The sequence below is a fragment of the Schistocerca gregaria genome, chromosome 7, assembly GCF_023897955.1.
Source record: "Schistocerca gregaria isolate iqSchGreg1 chromosome 7, iqSchGreg1.2, whole genome shotgun sequence".
NCBI classification, from domain to species: domain Eukaryota; kingdom Metazoa; phylum Arthropoda; class Insecta; order Orthoptera; family Acrididae; genus Schistocerca; species Schistocerca gregaria.
Window position 1 is genome coordinate 298,381,839 of NC_064926.1, and position 21,394 is coordinate 298,403,232.

The window sequence follows — 21,394 nt, forward strand, 5'->3', positions numbered from 1 at the left end:
GAGACGGCTGTAGGGGAAGTACCCAGATAGTCTACTTTTATTGTTGTTGTTTATGTTTTTATTGGTCGCTCTTAGAAGTTATTGGACAATAATTCTGAAAATAAAAGCTTGTCTTTCTAAACGCGTATGTTCTAGCGTTCTTTATACAGTAAATAGGTGATGAAACCGACATTTTAAATAAAATATTTGATCAAGTGAATACCTGCAACTGAGGAACGTATTTATAGAATAAACATCCGCTTGAGGTGCCAGGCTACTGCCGACTGGCAACTGAAGCGGATTTTTATTCTTTACACAACATTTCCATTGTGTCTTTTGCAATTACGACCTCAGCTGTCTTGTGGATAAACTCAAACTGACACATTTAAAATATTAACAATGTAATGAAACTGAATGAATATGCTGGTGCATGTTGCCAGATATCTCCAAACCGTGCAGAGAAATATGGATGTCACATGGCGTGAGTTCAGCATGAGTAAAGCGCTAAATGTGGCTAATCCCGACACACGAGACAGTTGAAGTAATGGAAAAGACACTATGTGCCAGTCAGCAAGCCGCTACGGTGTACTGTGGTGGTGTTCTTCATTAGAACGTGGGCAGGAGACAACATTTGGATGACTTTACACGGGGAAGAATCATCGGAAAATGGAAGAAGGACGAAGCACGACGAATGTAGTCCAAGAGTTTGGTATTGCCCAGTTGCTGAGTTGCAAACCACAGGAACTGTGGCCCGATGGACCGAAGGAATTCGAGCACTGTCAACTGCGCCAGCAGATAACTGCTGCATTAAGTAGGGGAAAGAAAGGATCCAAATAAAACGGCAGGTGCAGTTGCAACCACATTTAAAAGGACTGCAAGGCACGCAAGGAGATGCTCCACAGTACGCGTCGACTGCGTAAGCGTGCTTTTTCTAGCCGACGACCTGTAAGTTGCGCTCCGCTGACAACCTCAGGTTGACTTCTCCGTTTGCGATGGTACCAAGAGCATTGGGACTGGTCTGATGAGGAGTGCTCCTCTCTCATGAGAGCAGAGTCTCGGTAATGATTCTAAATAGTCTTCATATGGAAAGAGGGGGGGGGGGGAGAGAGAAACACGTAATGTATCCAGGAACACAGTTGAAAATGATTCTTTTGGTGGTCGTCGTGTGAGCCATACTATTGAACGGAGATTTTTTATAATCACTAGTCTTCTGACTGCTTTGATGAGGCTCGCCATAAATTTCCCTCCTGTGCCAACCTCTTCATCTCAGAGTAGCACTTGCAACAACCTACTTCCTCAATTATTTGCTGGAAGTATTTGCTAGTATTATGGAAGTCATTCTCTGATGTCTTAACAGATATCCTGTCATCCTCTACCTTCTCCTTGTCAGTGTTTTCCACATATTCCTTTCCTCTACGATTCTGCGCAGAACCTCAGCACTCCTCACCTAATTTTCAATATTCGCCTGTATTACCACATTTCATATGCTTTGATTCGCTTTTATTTTGGTTTTCCCATAGTCCATGTTTCACTAAAACGTAATGCTGTGCTCCAAACTTACATTCTCAGAAATTTCTTCCTCAAATTAAGGCCTTAATTTGATACTAGTAGGTTTCTCTTGTCAAGAAAGGCCCTTTTTGACAGTGCTAGTCTGCTTTTGATGTCCTCCTTGCTCTTGCTCTATCCGTTATGGTCATTTTATGCCCTTGGTAGCAGAATTACTTGACTTCGTCTACTTGGTGACCATCAATCCTAAAGCCATGTTTCTCGCTGTTCGCACTTCTTCTCTTCTCATTACTCTCTTCTTTGATTTATTCTCAGTCCACATTCTGTACTCACTAGACTGCTCACTCGGTTCAGCAGATCATGTAACTCTTCTACACGTTGCCGGCCGGAGTGGCCGAGCGGTTCTAGGCGCTACAGCCTGGAACCGCGGGACCGTTACGGTCGTAGGTTCGAATCTTGGCTCGGGCAATGTGATGTCCTTAGGCTAGTTAGGTTTAAGTAGTTCTAAGTTCTAGGGGACTGATGACCTCAGATGTTAAGTCCGATAGTGCTCAGAGCCATTTCTTCTTCACTTTCACTCACCACATCAATGTCATCAGCGAATCTTATCATTGATATCCTTTTCCTTTCACCTCGAACTCCAGTCTTCAACCTTTTCTTTATTTCCATTTCACAATGTTGAACGCTTTTTCCATGTCGACAACTCCTATGAACGTGTCTTGATTTTTCTTTAGTCCTGCTTCCATTATCAACCACAACGTCAGAATTGCCTGGCTCGTGTCTTTTCCTATCCAAAAGCCAAACTGACCGTCATCTAACACCTCCTCATTTTCGGTACATTACACATGGTCGTACTGACCTACAAATCGTTCAATACTGCACACTCATCGGGAAACGTTTTTGTGGTAGATCTGAGTTTTATGGGTGACCGTGTGCGACCGTAGCGAACACCGGCGGTGGAGGCTTGGAACGAGAGGGGTGCGAACGGCGAGCCTGCCCGGCCCCCTGAGTTAAATCCCACGGAGTACTTGTTGGTGCATTCGGGAGGGGTACTGCAGCACGTCCGTATGCACCAACGAGCATGCAGCAGTCGCCAACAGCACTGGTGGAGGGACTGAACGCTCTGCCATAAAAACTCCTCACGTACCTTGTCACCCGCATGACAGTACGTTGCAGAGCACACTTTGCAATCAGTGGTGATCACTCACTCTGTTAACAGCCATCTCCCGCATTTCGTAATGTCTAGGTACCCTTCATAAATCGCGATTACTTCATTGTAAGTAGTGTCTTTGAATAACAATGTAATTTCTGTTCATCTCATAGCGCATTTCATTCAGTTACATCCTTTTCAATACTGCAGAAGTTCTTTCTACGTATGGTCCTAGTTTCATCAAGCTACGTTACTTGGGAGCTACCTATCACGCAAAAGTTACAATCGTCCTGAGGTTTTGCACACCGTCACATGCTGTTGTCTCCATGTTTCGTAACCAACATATTCACTGAGAATTCATAAATTTATTCATGCCTTCTTTCTTATAAACTCTTGTAGTTAATAGTTATGTCTTATTCTATAACCACCTTTCCCATAGATTCTTTTTCCTTCCGAATGTTCTTTGGTTATTTGTATTTACCTGGTTTTCTTTCAATTTTTAGTTTTATTTATTCTGGCAATATTATCCACATTTCACGTTATTTTAACTCGACGACACAGATGTTATGAAATGGTTACTTTTAATGCAATATACAACACTTAGAAGTAACTGTAGCATAAAGAGTGGAAAGCAGTAGTTGCTGTAGAGTCAATATTTGTGCGTGGAAATCAGAAAAAAGGCATATTACAATAAGGTAAGTTCGTCTGGACGAAGTCATTGTCCACACTTCTGAACCAAATGTAACAACATACAAGCGAATAGTATACTTGTAACTTTGAAGCTCTTGTAATTACAGAGTTGTTAAATACACTACTGGCCATTAAACTTGCACCAAGAAGAAATACAGGTAATAACCGGGTATTCATTGGACAAATATATTATACTAGAACTGACATGTGATTACATTTTCACGCAGTTTGGGTGCATAGATCCTGAGAAATCAGTACCCAGAACAACCACCTCTGGCCGTAATAAAGGCCTCGATACGCCTGGGCTTTGAGTTTGGATGGCGTGTGCAGGTACAGCTGCCCATGCAGCTTCAACACGATATCACACTTCATCAAAAGTAGTGACTGGCGTATTGTGACGTGCCAGTTGCTCGACTCCCTTGACCAGACGTTTTCAATTGGTGAGAGATCTGGATAATTTGCTGCTCAGGGCAGGAGTCGAACATTTTCCGTGTCCAGAAAGGGCCGTACAAGACCTGCAACACGTTGTCGTACACTATCGTGCTAAAATGTAGGTTTTCGCAGGGATCGAATGAAGGGTAGAGCCACGGATCGTAACACAACTGAAATGTAACGTCGCCTGCTCGAAGTGCCGTCAATGGAACAAGAGGTGACCGAGACGTGTAAGTAATGGCACCCCATACGATCACGCCGGGAGATACGCCAGTATGGCGATGACGAATACACAGTGCCAATGTGCGTTCGCCGCGATGTCGCTAAACACGGATGCGACCAGCGTGATGCTGCAAACAGAACCTAGATTCATCCTAAAAATGTCGTTTTGCCATTCGTGCATCCATGTTCGTCGTTGAGTACACCATCGCAGGCGTTCATGTCTGTAATGTAGCGTCAGGGGTAACCGCAGCCATGGTCTCCGAGCTGATAGTGCATGCTGCTGCAAACGTCGTCGAACTGTTCGTGCATATGGTTGTTGTCTTGCAAAGGGCGCGATCTGTTGACTCATGGATCGAGAAGTGGCTGTACGATCCGTTACAGCCATGCGGCTAAGATGCCTGCTAGTGATACGAGGCCGATGGGATCCAGCACGGCGTTCCGTATTACCCTCCTGAACCCACCGATTCCATATTCTGCTAACAGTCATTGGATCTCGATCAACGCGAGCAGCAACGTCGCGATACGATAAAAAGCAATCGTGATAGGCTATAATACGACCTTTTTCAAAGTCGGAAACGTGATAGTACGCATTTCTCCTCCTTACACGAGGCATCACAACATCGTTTCACCAGGCAACGTCGGTTAACTGCTGTTTGTGTATGAGAAATCGGTTGGAAACCTTCCTCATATCAACACGTTGTTGGTGTCGCCACCGGCGCCAACCTTGTGTGAATGCTCTGAAAAGCTTATCATTTTAATATCACAGCATCTTCTTTCTCTCGGTTCAATGTCGCGTCTGTCGCCCATCATCTTCCTGGTGCAGTAATTTAAAGGCCAGTAGTGTATGTAAGTTTGCAGAACTCGTTTAATTTACTTATTATATATCTTCTCTGATACACAGTCTCGTATTTTTGTTTTGCACACAAATTCTTAACTTCTTTGTGTGTAGATAATACGCAAAGAAGTTAAGAATTTGTGTGTAAAACAAAAATAAACTGTATCTGGTATAAGGTAGAAATTCTCTACAAGTTTTCTTTACAAGCTCGAAAAGTACGTACAGCTACAACACCCAAAAGATGATGACCTTAGCGTTGTTCCCCTACCTCTTTCTTTTCATGAGTTTTCTTTCACTTCCTTTACCGTAGCCGGCCGGTGTGGCCGTGTGGTTATAGGCGCTTTAGTTTGGAACCGCGCGACGGCTACGGTCGCCGGTTCGAATCCTGCCTCGAGCATGGATGTGTGATGTCTTTAGGTTACTTAGGTTTAAGTACTTCTAATTTCTAGGGGACATACCTAAGATGTTGAGTTCAGATGGTTCAAATGGCTCTGAGCACTATGGGACTTAACATATATGGTCATCAGTCCCCTAGAACTTTGAACTACTTAAACCTAACTAACCTAAGGACACCACACACATCCATGCCCGAATCAGGATTCGAGCCTGCGACCGTAGCGGTAGCGCGGTTCCAGACTGCAGCATCTTGAACTTCTTGGCCACCCCGGCTGGCAGATGTTGAGTGCCATAGTTCTTACAGCCATTTTGAACCTTTACCGTATTTTCCATCTACAAGTTGAATAACACAAGCTATCAACTATGACCCTGCCCTCATCTTCCTTAAAGCAAAATTGTCTTTCTTCACTGCCCGCTGTTGTTACTTCCGTTTGCTTTTTGTAGATGCGAGTGCTACTAAATTGTCCCTCTTTTTTAGACCTACTTCTCCCAAATTTCGTTTGCCTTCTTCCACAGCACCTCATCAACCTCCGACGAATTATGAAATACAACTTCTGGTTATGAACATAGCATGCTAAAAAATTAGCGATGACACTACAGAGTCGGTTCTGTACTACTGGTAGTCCGCTGTAGACGCATCCATATACACTTTTAACAGCATCTAGTAATTCGAGCTCACGATATCAAAAACGATGCTGAAAGGTAAAAACAGCTTTTCCTGTTTGTCAGCGAAGCTTTTTAATTTTATGCAACTATAATTTTATGTCATTATAATTTTATGCAATTATAATTTTAAGTAACCATAATTTTAAGCAATTAATCTCACTTATTAAAAGAAAATGAAGAAATAAAATTAATATGGTATTAGCGTGATTCTCTGGCAGGAATACTGGTGAGTGATAAATGAGCCAAATTTATCTCGCGTGGTTGACAGGTAGAACATAACTTCCAATTTTGATAGATAGCAGACAGAATATATCATCACTAATGTCAAAACGGTTACGATAAAAGGCTAGTTGATAGATTATTAAGCTATCTACGTACCATGCGCTAAATGTCAATCCCCGATCGCTGTTATCGGTGTCAGCACTGCTTTCAACGCAGCCTGCATAATTACTAGTTCATCAAAGTTTTTGTCGATACAAAAAAGCTCTAGTTTTTACGCATACTGAATACAATGTTACAATGCCACTATTAGCAACTTTCAAAATCAGTTCCTGTGTCAGTGTAATGTTAAATAAGTCCTCTATCAAAATGCTCTATATAGCTATGATTCCATTATACAGGGTCAACCAGAAATCCGCCGGCAAACTTTCCGGGGCTGTTCAAGGATACCTTCTGAGTATTTTGTAATAAGAGAGCCAATCCGGGCAATACAGGGCAGTAAGGTTTTATGAAACTAGCGCAGCCGGCAATGCTACGCAATTGCTAAATTTGTATGGAAACTCTGTCCGTCTCCTCTCTCTCTCTTGGTGCACCTATTCTTCCCCCCCCCCCCCCCCGCCCACTCTATCCATCTCCTCCTTTGTCCTCGCTCTGTATCTGTTTCCTCCTACCCCGTGTCTCCCCATCTCCTTCCCTCACTTTCCTTTGGTATCTCCTTCTCCCTCCCTTTATATCCATTTCCTCTCATCCCTCTCTATCCATCTCTTCTTCCTTCCTATTCGTACCTTCAGCCTCTCTTAATGTTATTGCAACTTCGTATTCCACAGTGTTATTCAAATCACCAGCCGATGAGCCACGTATACAACTTGCCTGTTTTATACAAAAACCCAAATTACACATTTCTCAGTACACAATTTTTTTTTAAAACATACGTATGTAATGACAAAGAATATCGATGGAAAAAAGAGTTTGTGTGACAGAGAAAGATAACAAACAGCACATTTCCACAGCAGAGTACAGCACTGGATTTCCTTTCTCGGAGTTGATTTGAACAGAAAACCTGTACACAGTTTAAAAAGTCTGTACCCCATACCGATTCGAATTAGTCTTACATTATCGCATAAAAAATTGAAGAAATCTGTGAAGAATGTTTCGAGAAACTTGGCAACAACAATTTCCATTTATTCATTTCATACATGTCTACATATTAAAATACATATAGACTATATCGGTCCGAATGCTCATTACAGTGTCGTGTAAAAATTTGTAGTATATCTGTGAAGAGGTTTTCAGTATTTTAGGTAGCAAAGTATCCCTTTTATATATTACATATACATTATATATTAAAACAAGTATATAGCATATGTACACTCCTGGAAATGGAAAAAAGAACACATTGACACCGGTGTGTCAGACCCACCATACTTGCTCTGGACACTGCGAGAGGGCTGTACAAGCAATGATCACACGCACGGCACAGCGGACACACCAGGAACCGCGGTGTTGGCCGTCGAATGGCGCTAGCTGCGCAGCATTTGTGCACCGCCGCCGTCAGTGTCAGCCAGTTTGCCGTGGCATACGGAGCTCCATCGCAGTCTTTAACACTGGTAGCATGCCGCGACAGCGTGGACGTGAACCGTATGTGCAGTTGACGGACTTTGAGCGAGGGCGTATAGTGGGCATGCGGGAGGCCGGGTGGACGTACCGCCGAATTGCTCAACATGTGGGGCGTGAGGTCTCCACAGTACATCGATGTTATCGCCAGTGGTCGGCGGAAGGTGCACGTGCCCGTCGACCTGCGACCGGACCACAGCGACGCACGGATGCACGCCAAGACCGTAAAATCCTACGCAGTGCCGTAGGGGACCGCACCGCCACTTCCCAGCAAATTAGGGACACTGTTGCACCTGGGGTATCGGCGAGGACCATTCGCAACCGTCTCCATGAAGTTGGGCTACGGTCCCGCACACCGTTAGGCCGTCTTCCGCTCACGCCCCAACATCGTGCAGCCCGCCTCCAGTGGTGTTGCGACAGGCGTGAATGAAGGGACGAATGGAGACGTGTCGTCTTCAGCGATGAGAGTCGCTTCTACCTTGGTGCCAATGATGGTCGTATGCGTGTTTGGCGCCGTGCAGGTGAGCGCCACAATCAGGACTGAATACGACTGAGGCACACAGGGCCAACACCCGGCATCATGGTGTGGGGAGCGATCTCCTACACTGGCCGTACACCTCTGATGATCGTCGAGGGGACACTGAATAGTGCACGGTACATCCAAACCGTCATCGAACCCATCGTTCTACTATTACTAGACCGGCAAGGGAACTTGCTGTTCCAACAAGACAATGCACGTCCGCATGTATCCCGTGCCACCCAACGTGCTCTAGAAGGTGTAAGTCAACTACCCTGGCCAGCAAGATCTCCGGATCTGTCTCCCATTGAGCATGTTTGGGACTGGATGAAGCGTCGTCTCACGCGGTCTGCACGTCCAGGACGAACACTGGTCCAACTGAGGCTCCAGGTGGAAATGGCATGGCAAGCCGTTCCACAGGACTACATCCAGCATCTCTACGATCGTCTCTATGGGAGAATAGCAGCCTGCATTGCTGCGAAAGGTGGATATACACTGTACTAGTGCCGACACTGTGCATGCTCTGTTGCCTGTGTCTATGTGCCTGTGGTTCTGTCAGTGTGATCATGTGATGTATCTGACCCCAGGAATGTGTCAATGAAGTTTCCCCTTCCTGGGACAATGAATTCACGGTGTTCTTATTTCAATTTCCAGGAGTGTATGTTCAATGTTCATTAGAGTATTCTCTAAAAACCAGAAGTAAATTGGTCAGAAATTTTTCGATATTTTGGCAACAATATTTCACCTTTATATATAACACACACACACTAATATATTAAAAATACATACACACTAAGTCTGTACGAATGTTAATTAGAGATTTTTCTAAAAACGATCAAGAACTTTTCAGGGTTTTTGGTGGCTACGTTTGCAATTTATACACTATATCATCAAAAGTACCCGGACATCTCCTACAAACATACGATTTTCGTATTAGGTGCATAGTACTTCCACCTACTGCCGGGTACTCCATATCAGCGATCTCAGTAGCCACTAGACCGTGAGAGAGCATAAGATGGTGCTCCGCAAAACTCACGGACGTCGAACGTGGTCAGGTGATTGGGTGTCACTTGTGTCACACGTCTGTACACGAGATTTCCACACTCCTAAACATCCCTGGGTATACTGTTTCCGATGTGATAGTGAAGTGGAAACGTGAAGGGACGCGTACTGCTCAAAAGCGTACAAGCCGACCTCGTCTGTTGACTGACAGAGACCGCCGACAGCAGAAGACGGTCCTAGTGTGTAAAGGCAAACATCTATCCAGACCATCACACAGGAATTCCAAACTGAATCAGGGTCCACTGCAAGTACTATGACAGTTAGGTGGGAGGTTAGGAAACTTGGATTTCGAGGTCGAGCAGCTGCTCATAAGGCACACATCACGCCGGTAAATGCCAAACGACGCCTCGCTTAGTTCAAGGAGCGTAAACACTGGACGACTGAATAGTGGAAAAACTTTGTGTGGAGTACCGAATCACGGTAAACAATGTGGCTATCCAAAATGGCTCTGAGCACTATGGGACTCAACTGCAGTGGTCATCAGTTCCCTAGAACTTAGAACTACTTAAACCTAACTAACCTAAGGACATCACACACATCCATGCCCGAGGCAGGATTCGAACCTGCGACCGTAGCAGTCGCGCGGTTCCGGACTGCGCGCCTAGGACTGCTAGACCACCCCGGCAGGCGGCGATCCGATGGTTGGGTGTGGGTATGACGAATGCCCGATGAACGTCATTTGCCAGCGTGTGTAGTGCCAAACGTAAAATTCGGAAGCTGTAGTCTCATGGTGTGGTCGTGTTTTTCATGGAGGGGGCTTGCACCCCTTGCTGTTTCACGTGGCACTATCACAGCACAGTTCTACACTGATGTTTTAAGCACCTTCAAAATTGCCACTATTGAAGATCAATTCAGGGATGGCGATTGTATCTTTCTATATGATCTAGCACCTGTTAATAATACAAGGCCTGTGGTGGAGTGGATACACGACAATAATACAAAAAAAATGATTCGAATGACTCTGAGCACTATGGAACTTAACATCCATGGTCATCAGTCCCCTAGAACTTAGAACTACTTAAACCTAACTAACCTAAGGATATCACACACATCCATGCCCGAGGCAGGATTCAAACCTGCGACCGTAGCGGTCTCGCGGCTCCAGACTGTAGATCCTAGAACCGCTCGGCCACTTCGGCCGGCGACAATAATATCACTGTAATGGACTGGCCTGCACAGAGTAGTGACCTGAATGCTATAGAACACCTTTGGGATGTTTTGGAACGCCGATTTCGTGTCAGGTCTCAGCGACCGACATTAATACCTCTCCTTAGTCCAGCACTCCGTGAAGAATGGGCTGCCATTCCTCATGAAACCTTCCAGCACCTGATTGAACGTATGCCTGCCAGAGTGGAAGCTATCATCAAAGCTAAGGCGGGGCCAACACCATATTGAATTCCAGCTTTACCGATGGTGGGAGCCACGAACTTGTAAGTCATTTTCAGGCAGGTGTTCGGATACTTTTGATTACATAGTGTATGTTATATATATTGTAAACATCAAAAGATATGTACCCAACACACATTCAAAAGTTCCTTAGAATATCCCGTAGAAATTTGAAGTAAACTTATCAAAAACCTTCCGAGATTTTTGGTAACAATTTTTCCCCTTGTGCCCTTTGTCCGTGTGATTGTTCGTTATATTATTGTGTAAAATTCGAAGTAAATTGCCGAAAAACTTTCCGAGATTATTGGTAAAATGTTTCCACTTTGTATTTTGTGTATACATTTATACGAGGGTTGGAATTTTAACGCCGCGCTGCATTAGTCGAGCGGTCTAGGGCACTGCAGTCAGACTGTGCGGCTGACCCGGTGGAGGTTCCCTCGGGCATGGGTGTGTGTGTTTGTCCTGAGCATAGTTTAGGTTAAGTAATGTGTAAGCTTAGGGACTGGTGACCTTAGCAGTTAAGTTCCACAAGATTTCACACAGATTTCTACTTTTTTTTAATTTTAACAGTGGCTGCTATTTATTTACAGCTCGTACAAAATAGATAGGTGTTTCAAAGTTTTACTGACCTTCAAAGTATTCATCAGTATTGTGTATAACCCGTTGCCAGCAATGTGGAAGTCGTAGGATACTCTTAGCAGTGCCAGTTGTGTTGACAGTTCGAGCGGCGCGGTCTATTCCCCGACGACTTTTAGCAGTTCTGAAGCGAATGCCGTGAAGTGTTTCCTTCAGTATGGAAGTCGAGTTGAAGTCACGAAGGCCTAAGTCAGAGAATTGCAGTAGATGGTATAGCACTTAGCAGCCCCATCAGCCCAACAACTCAGTAACAGCTTGGACTGTACTTGCTTGAGCATTGTCCTGCAAAATGATGGTCAGCTCCTTCAGAGAGTGTCATCACTTCTGTCTCTAAGCTGTCTGTAGGTTGTGTTCCAAAAATGAACCTTCACCGTTCTGTCCCCATCTATCCACCACCTCTACACACTTCATCTCCTTTCCCGAGGTGACTTTATTCTCCCGGACGATGCCCTCTCTCCTTCCATTTATCCCTCCTTTCTACTACGATCCTCATCTCCCCCTCCCTCCCTATGTCCTTCCCCCGGGCTCCGTCTTCCCCCTTCAATCCTGTTTTTCTCCCCCTACCCACGCCTTGACTCCATTGTCTTCCCCCATGTCCTTTTTCTTTCTCCTTCACTGTCTTCCCCACTTTTTTCTCGCATCCACTCTGTAACCCCCTTTTCTCCTACGCCCTCTCCCTCCATCCCCCCCATTTTTCTTGGTTTTCATCTCCTTACCCCTTTCCCCCCCATCTGTCCGTGTCCTCCCCCCTCTCCCCGCCCCCCCCCCCCCCCATATACATATGCCTTCATCCGCTATACAGCACTGTTTTCCGTGAGTGTTGAGTGTTGTGCATCCCCTTTTTAAAGTGTTGCGAACAGAAACCTGACTCTCGACATGTTTTTTTTAATTGTGAATGTCTATTTAATATGAGTTCTTTAATCAGTATCACTGATCCCTTGTTTTTTATGTTTTCTTAATATCTTTTCGCCATGTACCCGTTATCAACAATCACTATTTTATCACCTCTTTTTCTTTTATCTCCTCATTATGTTTTATAACTATCTGTAGGCTGCAGAGCGGCATATTACGCTGATGCCAGCCATCTCCCCCCCCCCTTACGCCCCTCTGGGGGGGGAGGGGGAAGCGAAATACAATAAAGGAAAGAGGGCGAGGAGGAGGCAAGAAGTTTCGGTATTGGCGGTAGCGTTGCGACAAGAGGTGGTGACAAGATCTGAGCTGCGCAAGGAGGTCTGCCGCAGAGTTAAGATACCAGAGTACTTCACTGGAGTCATTATCGACTACAAGCGGCAGGCCGATATCCCGCCAGTTGGTTGGCAACATCCGTGTCGGACGACCGCTCGTGGCGTGGCTGCCCTCTTGTACCTGGCTGTCATCGGCACCACTCTGTAACCGACGCTGCTCGCTGGTAAAGGGGAGTAACGTTCTGTAATACTCCTAGTGATTGGTGTCATTGTTTACCTGATCTCCAAATTATTTTCTGGTTTGTACCTCACCTCCAGAGTTTTACTCAGTCGACTCTTCGGTCGTAAATGTAGGACGTAGAATTCTACTAAGACACTAGTTAACACTTAAAAATATGTCCCGCTATTATATTACCTTTCCCTAATATTTTCTGGTTTCTACGCAGCCCTCGAAGTTTTACTCGGTCGGGTCTTTGATCTTAAATATATACCGTACTACTGTACGAAGACACTAGTTGTCGTTTGAAAATTTGTCCGCCTATTATATTGCTTTTCTTTCTGGTTAGTAACCGATCATTGCTTCGTACCCGTGGTCTAGGGGTAGCTTCTTTGATTCATAATCAAAACGTCTTCGGTCCCGGGTTCGAACCCCGCAACTGCCTAAATTTTGATAAATAATCAGCATAGACCGCCGAAGACTTCCGGCATAAGATGTCAGCCTCATTATGCCAACGGCCTTGTCAAAGAGGGCGGAGGAGCGGATAGAGGTTCAGGGCACTCTCTTGTCCTAGGGGTGGGAAATTGCCCCTAAAGGCGGAAGAATCAGCAATGATCAACGACATGAGGATGCAGAAGGCAATGGAAACCACTGCATTAAAGACACGTAACGTGTATCCACAGGACATGTGGCCTGTAGTTGAAGCAGTGTCATGATGATCTCTCCATTGGCAAAAGATTCCGGAATAGTCCCCCATTCGGATCTCCTGGAGGAGACTGCCAAGGGGGAGGTTACCATGAGAAAAAGATTTAATGATCAACGAAAGGATAACGTTCTACGAGTCGGGGCGTGGAATGTCAGACGCTTGAACGTGGTAGGGAAACTAGAAAATCTGAAAAGTGAAATGCAAAGGCTCAGTCTAGATATAGTAGGGGTCAGTGAAGAGAAGTCGAAGGAAGACAAGGATTTCTGGTCACATGAGTATCGGGTAATATCAACAGCAGGAGAAAATGGTATAACAGGTGTAGGATTCGTTATGAATAGGAAGGTAGGGCAGAGGGTGTGTTACTGTGAACAGTTCAGTGACCGGGTTGTTCTAATCAGAATCGACAGGGGACCAACACCGACAACGATAGTTCAGGTATACATGCCGACGTCGCAAGCTGAAGACGAACAGATAGAGAAAGTGTATGAGGATATCGAAAGGGTAATGCAGTTTGTAAAGGGGGACGAAAATCTAATAATCATGGGCGACTGGAATGCAGTTGTAGGGGAAGGAGTAGAAGAAAAGGTTACAGGAGAATATGGGCTTGGGACAAGGAATAAAAGAGGAGAGAGACTAATTGAGTTCTGTAACATGTTTCAGCTAGTAATAGCGGTTACCCTGTTCAAGAATCACAAGACGAGGAGGTATACTTGGAAAAGGCCGGGAGATACGGGAAGATTTCAATTAGATTACATCATGGTCAGACAGAGATTCCGAAATCAGATATTGGATTGTAAGGCGTACCCAGGAACAGATAAAGACTCAGATCACAATATTGTAGTGATGAAGAGTAGGCTGAAGTTCAAGACATTGGTACGGAAGAATCAATACGCAATGAAGTTGGATACGGAAGTTCTAAGGAATGACGAGATACGTTTGAAGTTCTCTAACTCTATAGATACAGCAATAAGGAATAGCGCAGTAGGCAACACAGTTGAAGAGGAATGGACATCTCTAAAAAGTGCCATCACAGAAGTTGGGAAGGAAAACATAGGTAAAAAGAAGGTAGCTGCGAAGAAACCATGGGTAACAGAAGAAATACTTCAATTGATTGATGAAAGAAGGAAGTACAAACATGTTCCGGGAAAATCAGGAATACAGAAATACAAGTCGCTGAGGAATGAAATAAATAGTAATTGCAGGGAAGCTAAGACGAAATGGCTGCAGGAAAAATGTGAAGACATCGAATGCGATATGATTGTCGGAAGGACAGACTCAGCATACAGGAAAGTCAAAACAACCTTTGGTGACATTAAAAGCAACGGTGGTAACATTAAGAGTGCAACGGGAATTTCACTGTTAAATGCAGAGGAGAGAGCAGATAGGTGGAAAGAATACATTGAAAGCCTCTATGAGGGTGAAGATTTGTCTGATGTGATAGAAGAAGAAACAGGAGTCGATTTAAAAGAGATAGGGGATCCAGCATTAGAATTGGAATTTACAAGAGCTTTGGAGGACTTACGGTCAAATAAGGCATAAGGGATAGATAACATTCCATCAGAATTTCTAAAATCATTAGGGGAAGTGGCAACAAAACGACTATTCACGTTGGTGTAGAGAATATATGAGTCTGGCGACATACCATCTGACTTTCGGAAAAGCATCATCCACACAATTCCGAAGACGGCAAGAGCGGACAAGTGCGAGAATTATCGCACAATCAGATTAACAGCTCATGCATCGAAGCTGCTTACAAGAATAATATACAGAAGAATGGAAAAGAAAATTGAGAATGCGCTAGGTGACGATCAGTTTGGCTTTAGGAAAAGTAAAGGCACGAGAGAGGCAATTCTGACGTTACGACAAATAATGGAAGCAAGGCTAAAGAAAAATCAAGACACGTTCATAGGATTTGTCGACCTGGAAAAAGCGTTCGACAATATAAAATGGTGCAAGCTGTTCGAGATTCTGAAAAAAGTAGGGGTAAGCTATAGTGAGAGACGGGTCATATACAATATGTAAATCAACCAAGAGTGAATAATAAGAGAGGACGATCAAGAACGAAGTGCTCGTATTAAGAAGGGTGTAAGACAAGGCTGTAGCCTTTCGCCCCTACTCTTCAATCTGTACATCGAGGAAGCAATGATGGAAATAAAAGAAAGGTTCAGGAGTGGAATTAAAATACAAGGTGAAAGGATATAAATAATACGATTCGCTGATGACATTGCTATCCTGCATGAAATTGAAGAAGAATTAAATGATCTGCTGAACGGAATGAACAGTCTAATGAGTACACAGTATGGTTTGAGAGTAAATCGGAGAAAGACGAAGGTAATGAGAAGTAGTAGAAATGAGAACAGCGAGAAACTTACCATCAGGATTGATGGTGACGAAGTCAATGAAGTTAAGGAATTCTGCTACCTAGGCTGTAAAATAACCAATGACAGACGGAGCAAGAAAGACATCAAACGCAGACTCGCTATGGCGAAAAAGGCATTTCTGGCCAAGGGAAGTCTACTAATATCAAATACCGGCCTTAATTTGAGGAAGAAATTTCTGAGGATGTACGTCTGGAGTACAGCATTGTATGGTAGTGAAACATGGACTGTGGGAAAACCGGAACAGAAGAGATAATTTGCTCTGAGCACTATGGGACTCAACTGCTGTGGTCATCAGTCCCCTAGAACTTAGAACTACTTAAACCTACACCACACACATCCATGCCCGTGGCAGGATTCGAACCTGCGACCGTAGCAGTCGCACGGTTCGGGACTGTGCGCCTAGAACCGCGAGACCACCGCGGCCGACAACAGAAGAGAATCGAAGGATTCGAGATGTGGTGCTATAGACGAATGTTGAAAATTAGGTGGACTGATAAGGTAAGGAATGAGGAGGTTCTACGCAGAATCGGAGAGGAAAGGAATATGTGGAAGAAAATGATAAGTAGAAGGGACAGGATGATAGGACATCTGCTAAGATATGAGGGAATGACTTCCATGGTACTAGAGGGAGCTGTAGACGGCAAAAACTGTAGAGGAAGACAGAGATTGGAAGACGTCAAGCAAATAATTGAGGACGTAGGTTGCAAGTGCTACTCTGAGATGAAGAGGTTAGCACAGAAAAGGAATTCGTGGCGGGCCGCATCAAACCAGTCAGTAGACTGATGACCAAAAAAAAAACCGATCATTAGTGTTCTAATGAATCAGCTCCTGGTTGTAAATACAGCCGAAACCATTTCACTAAGACACAAGTTGCCGCAAAAAAAAAAAAAAAATAAAAAATAAAAAAAAAAAATTAAATTAAAAAAAGAGGAACCTTAAGGTTAGGTGTATATGTTAACTGTTTCATCTCTTTGGTTGTAATTACATTTTCACTCATTGGTTGTAATCTGAACAACGTGTTGTACTAAGCTGTGCGTTGCTGTGTTTGAAAGACTGGGTCATTACTGGTGTATTTTAGCTGGATCTTGTGGTTACGCCTAGTGAGTTCTCTTGTAATAAATGTTCTCACAAGTAAAGTTTTGAGACGTTCCTTCAGAGCCATCTTAATAACTGGCAATCAGTTTAACTTTGAAAATATTAACAGCCAACTGTCACTAGGGCTTTCGTCAAAATAAGATTGTCAAAAGGGACGGGTTGGGATCCAATCGCACCTTGTTTGTCGATTGAAATTAAGAAGTTGGTTGCTTGGAAGTAAGCCTTATCATTGTCATATTGTTTCCTAATCTGTTTAATCTTTAAGAACAGGTGTGCATCTTAACCCCGAACCTTTTGACAAACAGCTTTTAAATTAAAAATTAAATCGTTTTGAGTAAGTGAACCACTCTCTCCATCAATGGTGCTTATATACTTTTCATGAGTTGGAGAAGGGCATTTAATTAGAGATACTGTGTCCACCGCAATAGTAAACACCACTGTTTGACCCGATAATTGCGGGCTGCAGGTCCTGCAGTCTTGTAAATTTTGTAAAGTTGTTCATTTAAATAAAATTATCGTTGTATGTTGTTAAATAAATAGATTGTGTGAAAAGAAAGTTATATTATTGGGTCCTGCCTTCCACGTCTTTCTTATTTCAGTAAGTACCACGTCTCATTGGTAGTCGATCGTGGTTGTCAACCTATTAGGTGGTTCTCACCAGTTTTAGTTCACGCAGCCTACTTCAGTTTAAGTTTTGTACTTTATTCTTTTGGGACATAGTCTAATTATTCTCTTTGTCTACAGCCGCAGTATGGATCCCCTTCAGTGTCCCGGTATCAGCTCTAGTATGAACTGAGCATTAGGCAGCAAAATGTTCACGGTACGGTGGGTGAGCTGGCAGCCAGGCAACGGGCTACGTTTTCAACACCACTCTCCGTTTCTGTCAGCATGCTTGGTGAGATGAGTCAATAGTTACAGACTATCGCGGTAGGACTGCATAACTCACAAGAAAACCTTCCTTTCTCCAAAATAATCAGCGAACTCTGAGGCAGGTGAAGCGCATTCATGGACAATTAGTCCACCTGGACTATAGAGTAAAGGATCTTAAACTTCTTTTACCGAGCCCTGAGCCGTTAGCACGTGTCGTTCAGTTAAACAATCTTTTGTTTGATTTGCAGATCCAAAGAGCAGCTTTCGAATTAGAAAATTGGGCTGATAGAAATAATGTAGAATGTGTTTCTGACAATCCAAGAGCCGAATATGGATCCGTCGCCCGAGGTCTAAGTGATCGGTCTGGGGAATATCTTGCCCGATTCCCTAACCCGACTGTTAACTGAAACCTAAGAAAACATTCAAGTATTGTGCCTGCTAGTTATGTTTGAGTCGCATGCTGACACATTAAGGATCCCCCATCACGTAGTACTTCTCGCATTCTAACCGTTAGCAGGTGGTAGCTTAAGTAATGTGCCATCCGAAACCTTACAGCAGGGTAAGACGATCGGGCAACTGCTTCAATCGATCGTGGAGGGTAAGTTATCAAACCGTATCCGCAATGAGTTAGAGTGTAGATATTATTGGCCCGTGCAGGATTTCCACGAATCATTGTTTGAATATGTAGAGCTGGTTCATGAAGCAGTATCGGGATTACGTATGGATGTTCCCGAGGCGAATCCAGTTGCTAATGTCTTGGAAGATATTCGACCTGAAGACAGGTCTCGCATCGCACTATTTCCCCATCATGTCACTCTTGCTGAGTTAGAGAATCTTGTTAAATCTATTATGAAATTGCCTTTTGCCGACAACCAGCAAAATGAGGTAACGAGGGGACATAAAGACTTATTTAACTCCGGTCCAGTGGGTAGAATGACAGGTAGAGCGCGCGGGTCAATGAAATCAGGGGCTTGTTTTAGATGCGGCGAAGGTAACCATTTAGTACGAGAATTCCCCGTTACAAGGACGCCTTGCGCTAATAAGTGACGCTACTTGGGAGCGGGGTCGCATCCTCGGACAAAGGGGAGTTGTAGTTGTACACAGGCAGCCACCACGCGTACCTTTCAACTTGTTTGTGAGGCTATAGGGCATGAACCGTTGTGTGGGTTACTAGTTTCAGGTAGCTCTGCAGCACTCCTTAACTACGAGAGGTTTATTGAATATGGACAACTATGTAGATTATCTCCAGTACGTCCCTCGATTGAGAGAAGTTGAATAGCCAATTTCCACAGCTACCTCTGTGCGGGGATATGGGGGGGAATCTTTCCGTGAGTCAATTTTCATTTACTGTCAGGTTTTCATTAGTTAACGGACTGGTGCGTGACTTAATTGTAGGGCATGATTTCATAGGTAAGACAGGTATGGTGTTAGATTTTGGTACCCGGACCTTTTATTTCATCGATCGAATAGCCTTTCCTTCATGTGCTCAAGTGGGGATGGGACGCGACACCAGTGCGTTTTTGGAGTAGAATATCTCTCTAGTCAACAGAGAAACAGTTAAGTGAACTTTTGGGAGACTAACCTGACGTACTTTGTGAAGGGAGTCACAGACGTCATTAGATACCATATTCGTGTCACAGACGAAGTACCGGTTCGCCAGTCTCCATATCGCTTTTCGCCACCTAAGATAAAGACACTGCGGTACAGAATTGAGGTCTTGTTAAAATACGGAGTCGTAAAACCGTCCACCTCCCCTTATGCTTCCTCCATTTTCTTAATGCCTAAAAATCAGGGCAGGATTTCTGACCTGTGGTTGGTTACAGGCTTCTCAATAAAAAATTGTGATCTTGGAATAGGGGCCACTGCCTGATCTCCACAACTGGTTTCCGGGAGCATCGTGGTTTACGGGAAAACCGTGATTTGGGCTTATTACCAGATACTCTTAACGGAGGAATCTAAGCAGCTCACTGCCTTCGCCACGGATTTTAATTTATGAATTCAACCGTGTTCCGTTTGGTTTGTGAGCCGGTGCAGCAGTTTTATCCCGTTTATTGGATAAAATTTTAGGTGATTTAATGTTTAATTGTGTCTTCAATTATTTGGATGATAAGGTCATATTTAGTGCCTCCTTTGAAGAGCATTTAGAGCACATCCGGAAGGCACTACCCATGCTCAGGAATGCGAGGCTAACTGTGAAAACCTCAAAGATAACCTTGCCTAAGCGCCAATTGTCATTTTGGGTCACGTGGTGGCCGGGGACGGAATTAACATTGATCAGGAACGCATTGAGGCGTTGAGAAATATTCCGCAGCCTCTAAATAAGAGGGAGTTTGCCCGATTTGTAGGGATAGCTAATTTTCTGTTGATTTGTCCCAAACTTTGCGCAACTTGCAGCTGCGTTAAATCTGTTAAGCAGAAATAATGAGAGATTCGTTTGTGATGAAAGTGAGCAAGCAGCCTTTGAAGGAATTAAAACTGCGACTGCCAACTCACCGGTTTTAGCATTACCTGACTTTAAGAAAAGATAAGTGGTCCAGACTGATGTTTGCAATACCGGAGTGGCAGCAGTTCTTTTATAGGAAGCTCAAGATGTGAGGTATCCGTTAACATTTGCTTCCTGACGTGTGGAGGGGTCTGAGCTCAAGTACTCGGAATGTGAGTGCGAAGCGTTAGCTATGTCATTTGCCCTGGAAAAATTTTGGTGCTATTTCAAACATCGTGAATTTGACCTAGGGGCGCATAATCAGGCCCTTTTGTTGGGTCCTAGCGTATGGCGAGAGGGGCGTTTCGGCTTTGATTTTAAGGTTCGGCACGGTGAGGGATCTGATAATCAGATTGCTGATGCCCTTAGCAGGATGTTCCAACAGCATGAACTTCATGAGGAAACACCGGACTGTAACATAATATGTATGATCCTTACTGAGGTTCCCCAACTGTTCAATAATTTGAAAGCTGAACAGGAGCAAGACCCATTGTCGAGGGGTCGGGAAGCTAGTATTAGATGGACAGCAATCATGTGACTATTTTCTGAAGAACTGTAATATGTGTAGCCGCAGGGGTAGGTCTGGGAAAGCTAGACTTTGTCACCCACCAACCTTAGCTATTCCGGCCTTCAAACCAGAAAATAATTAGGAGGTAGGGTAGACAATGATACCAATCACTACGAGGATTACAGAATGTTATTCCCCATCATCAGCAAGCAGCTCCATGGATCCACGGGGCGTCGTGGCGTTTACAGAGTGGTGCCGATGGCAGCCAGGCAGAAGTGGGAGCCAGGCCACGAGTGGTCGTCCGACACGGATATTGCCAACCAGCCGACGGGATATCGGCCTGCTGCTTGTAGTCGACGCTTACCCCGGTGAAGTACTCCGGTATCTTCGCCGAGCGCAGGCACTCCTCGCGCAGCTCATAGTTTCGGCAACTCGGACCTCGTGGCCACCTCTTCTCGCGACGCTACGCTACTGCCAATCCCCAAACTTTGTGCCTCCTCTCGGACCAGCGAACCTCATATATATTTTGGCAAGCAAAGAACTTCTAAGGACACAACCCACTGATATTAACCCTTTTTCTTCATAGATATTGGGAATGGGGTCGCAAGGGGCATGCTAGATACTATTCCTGAGCTAGTGGT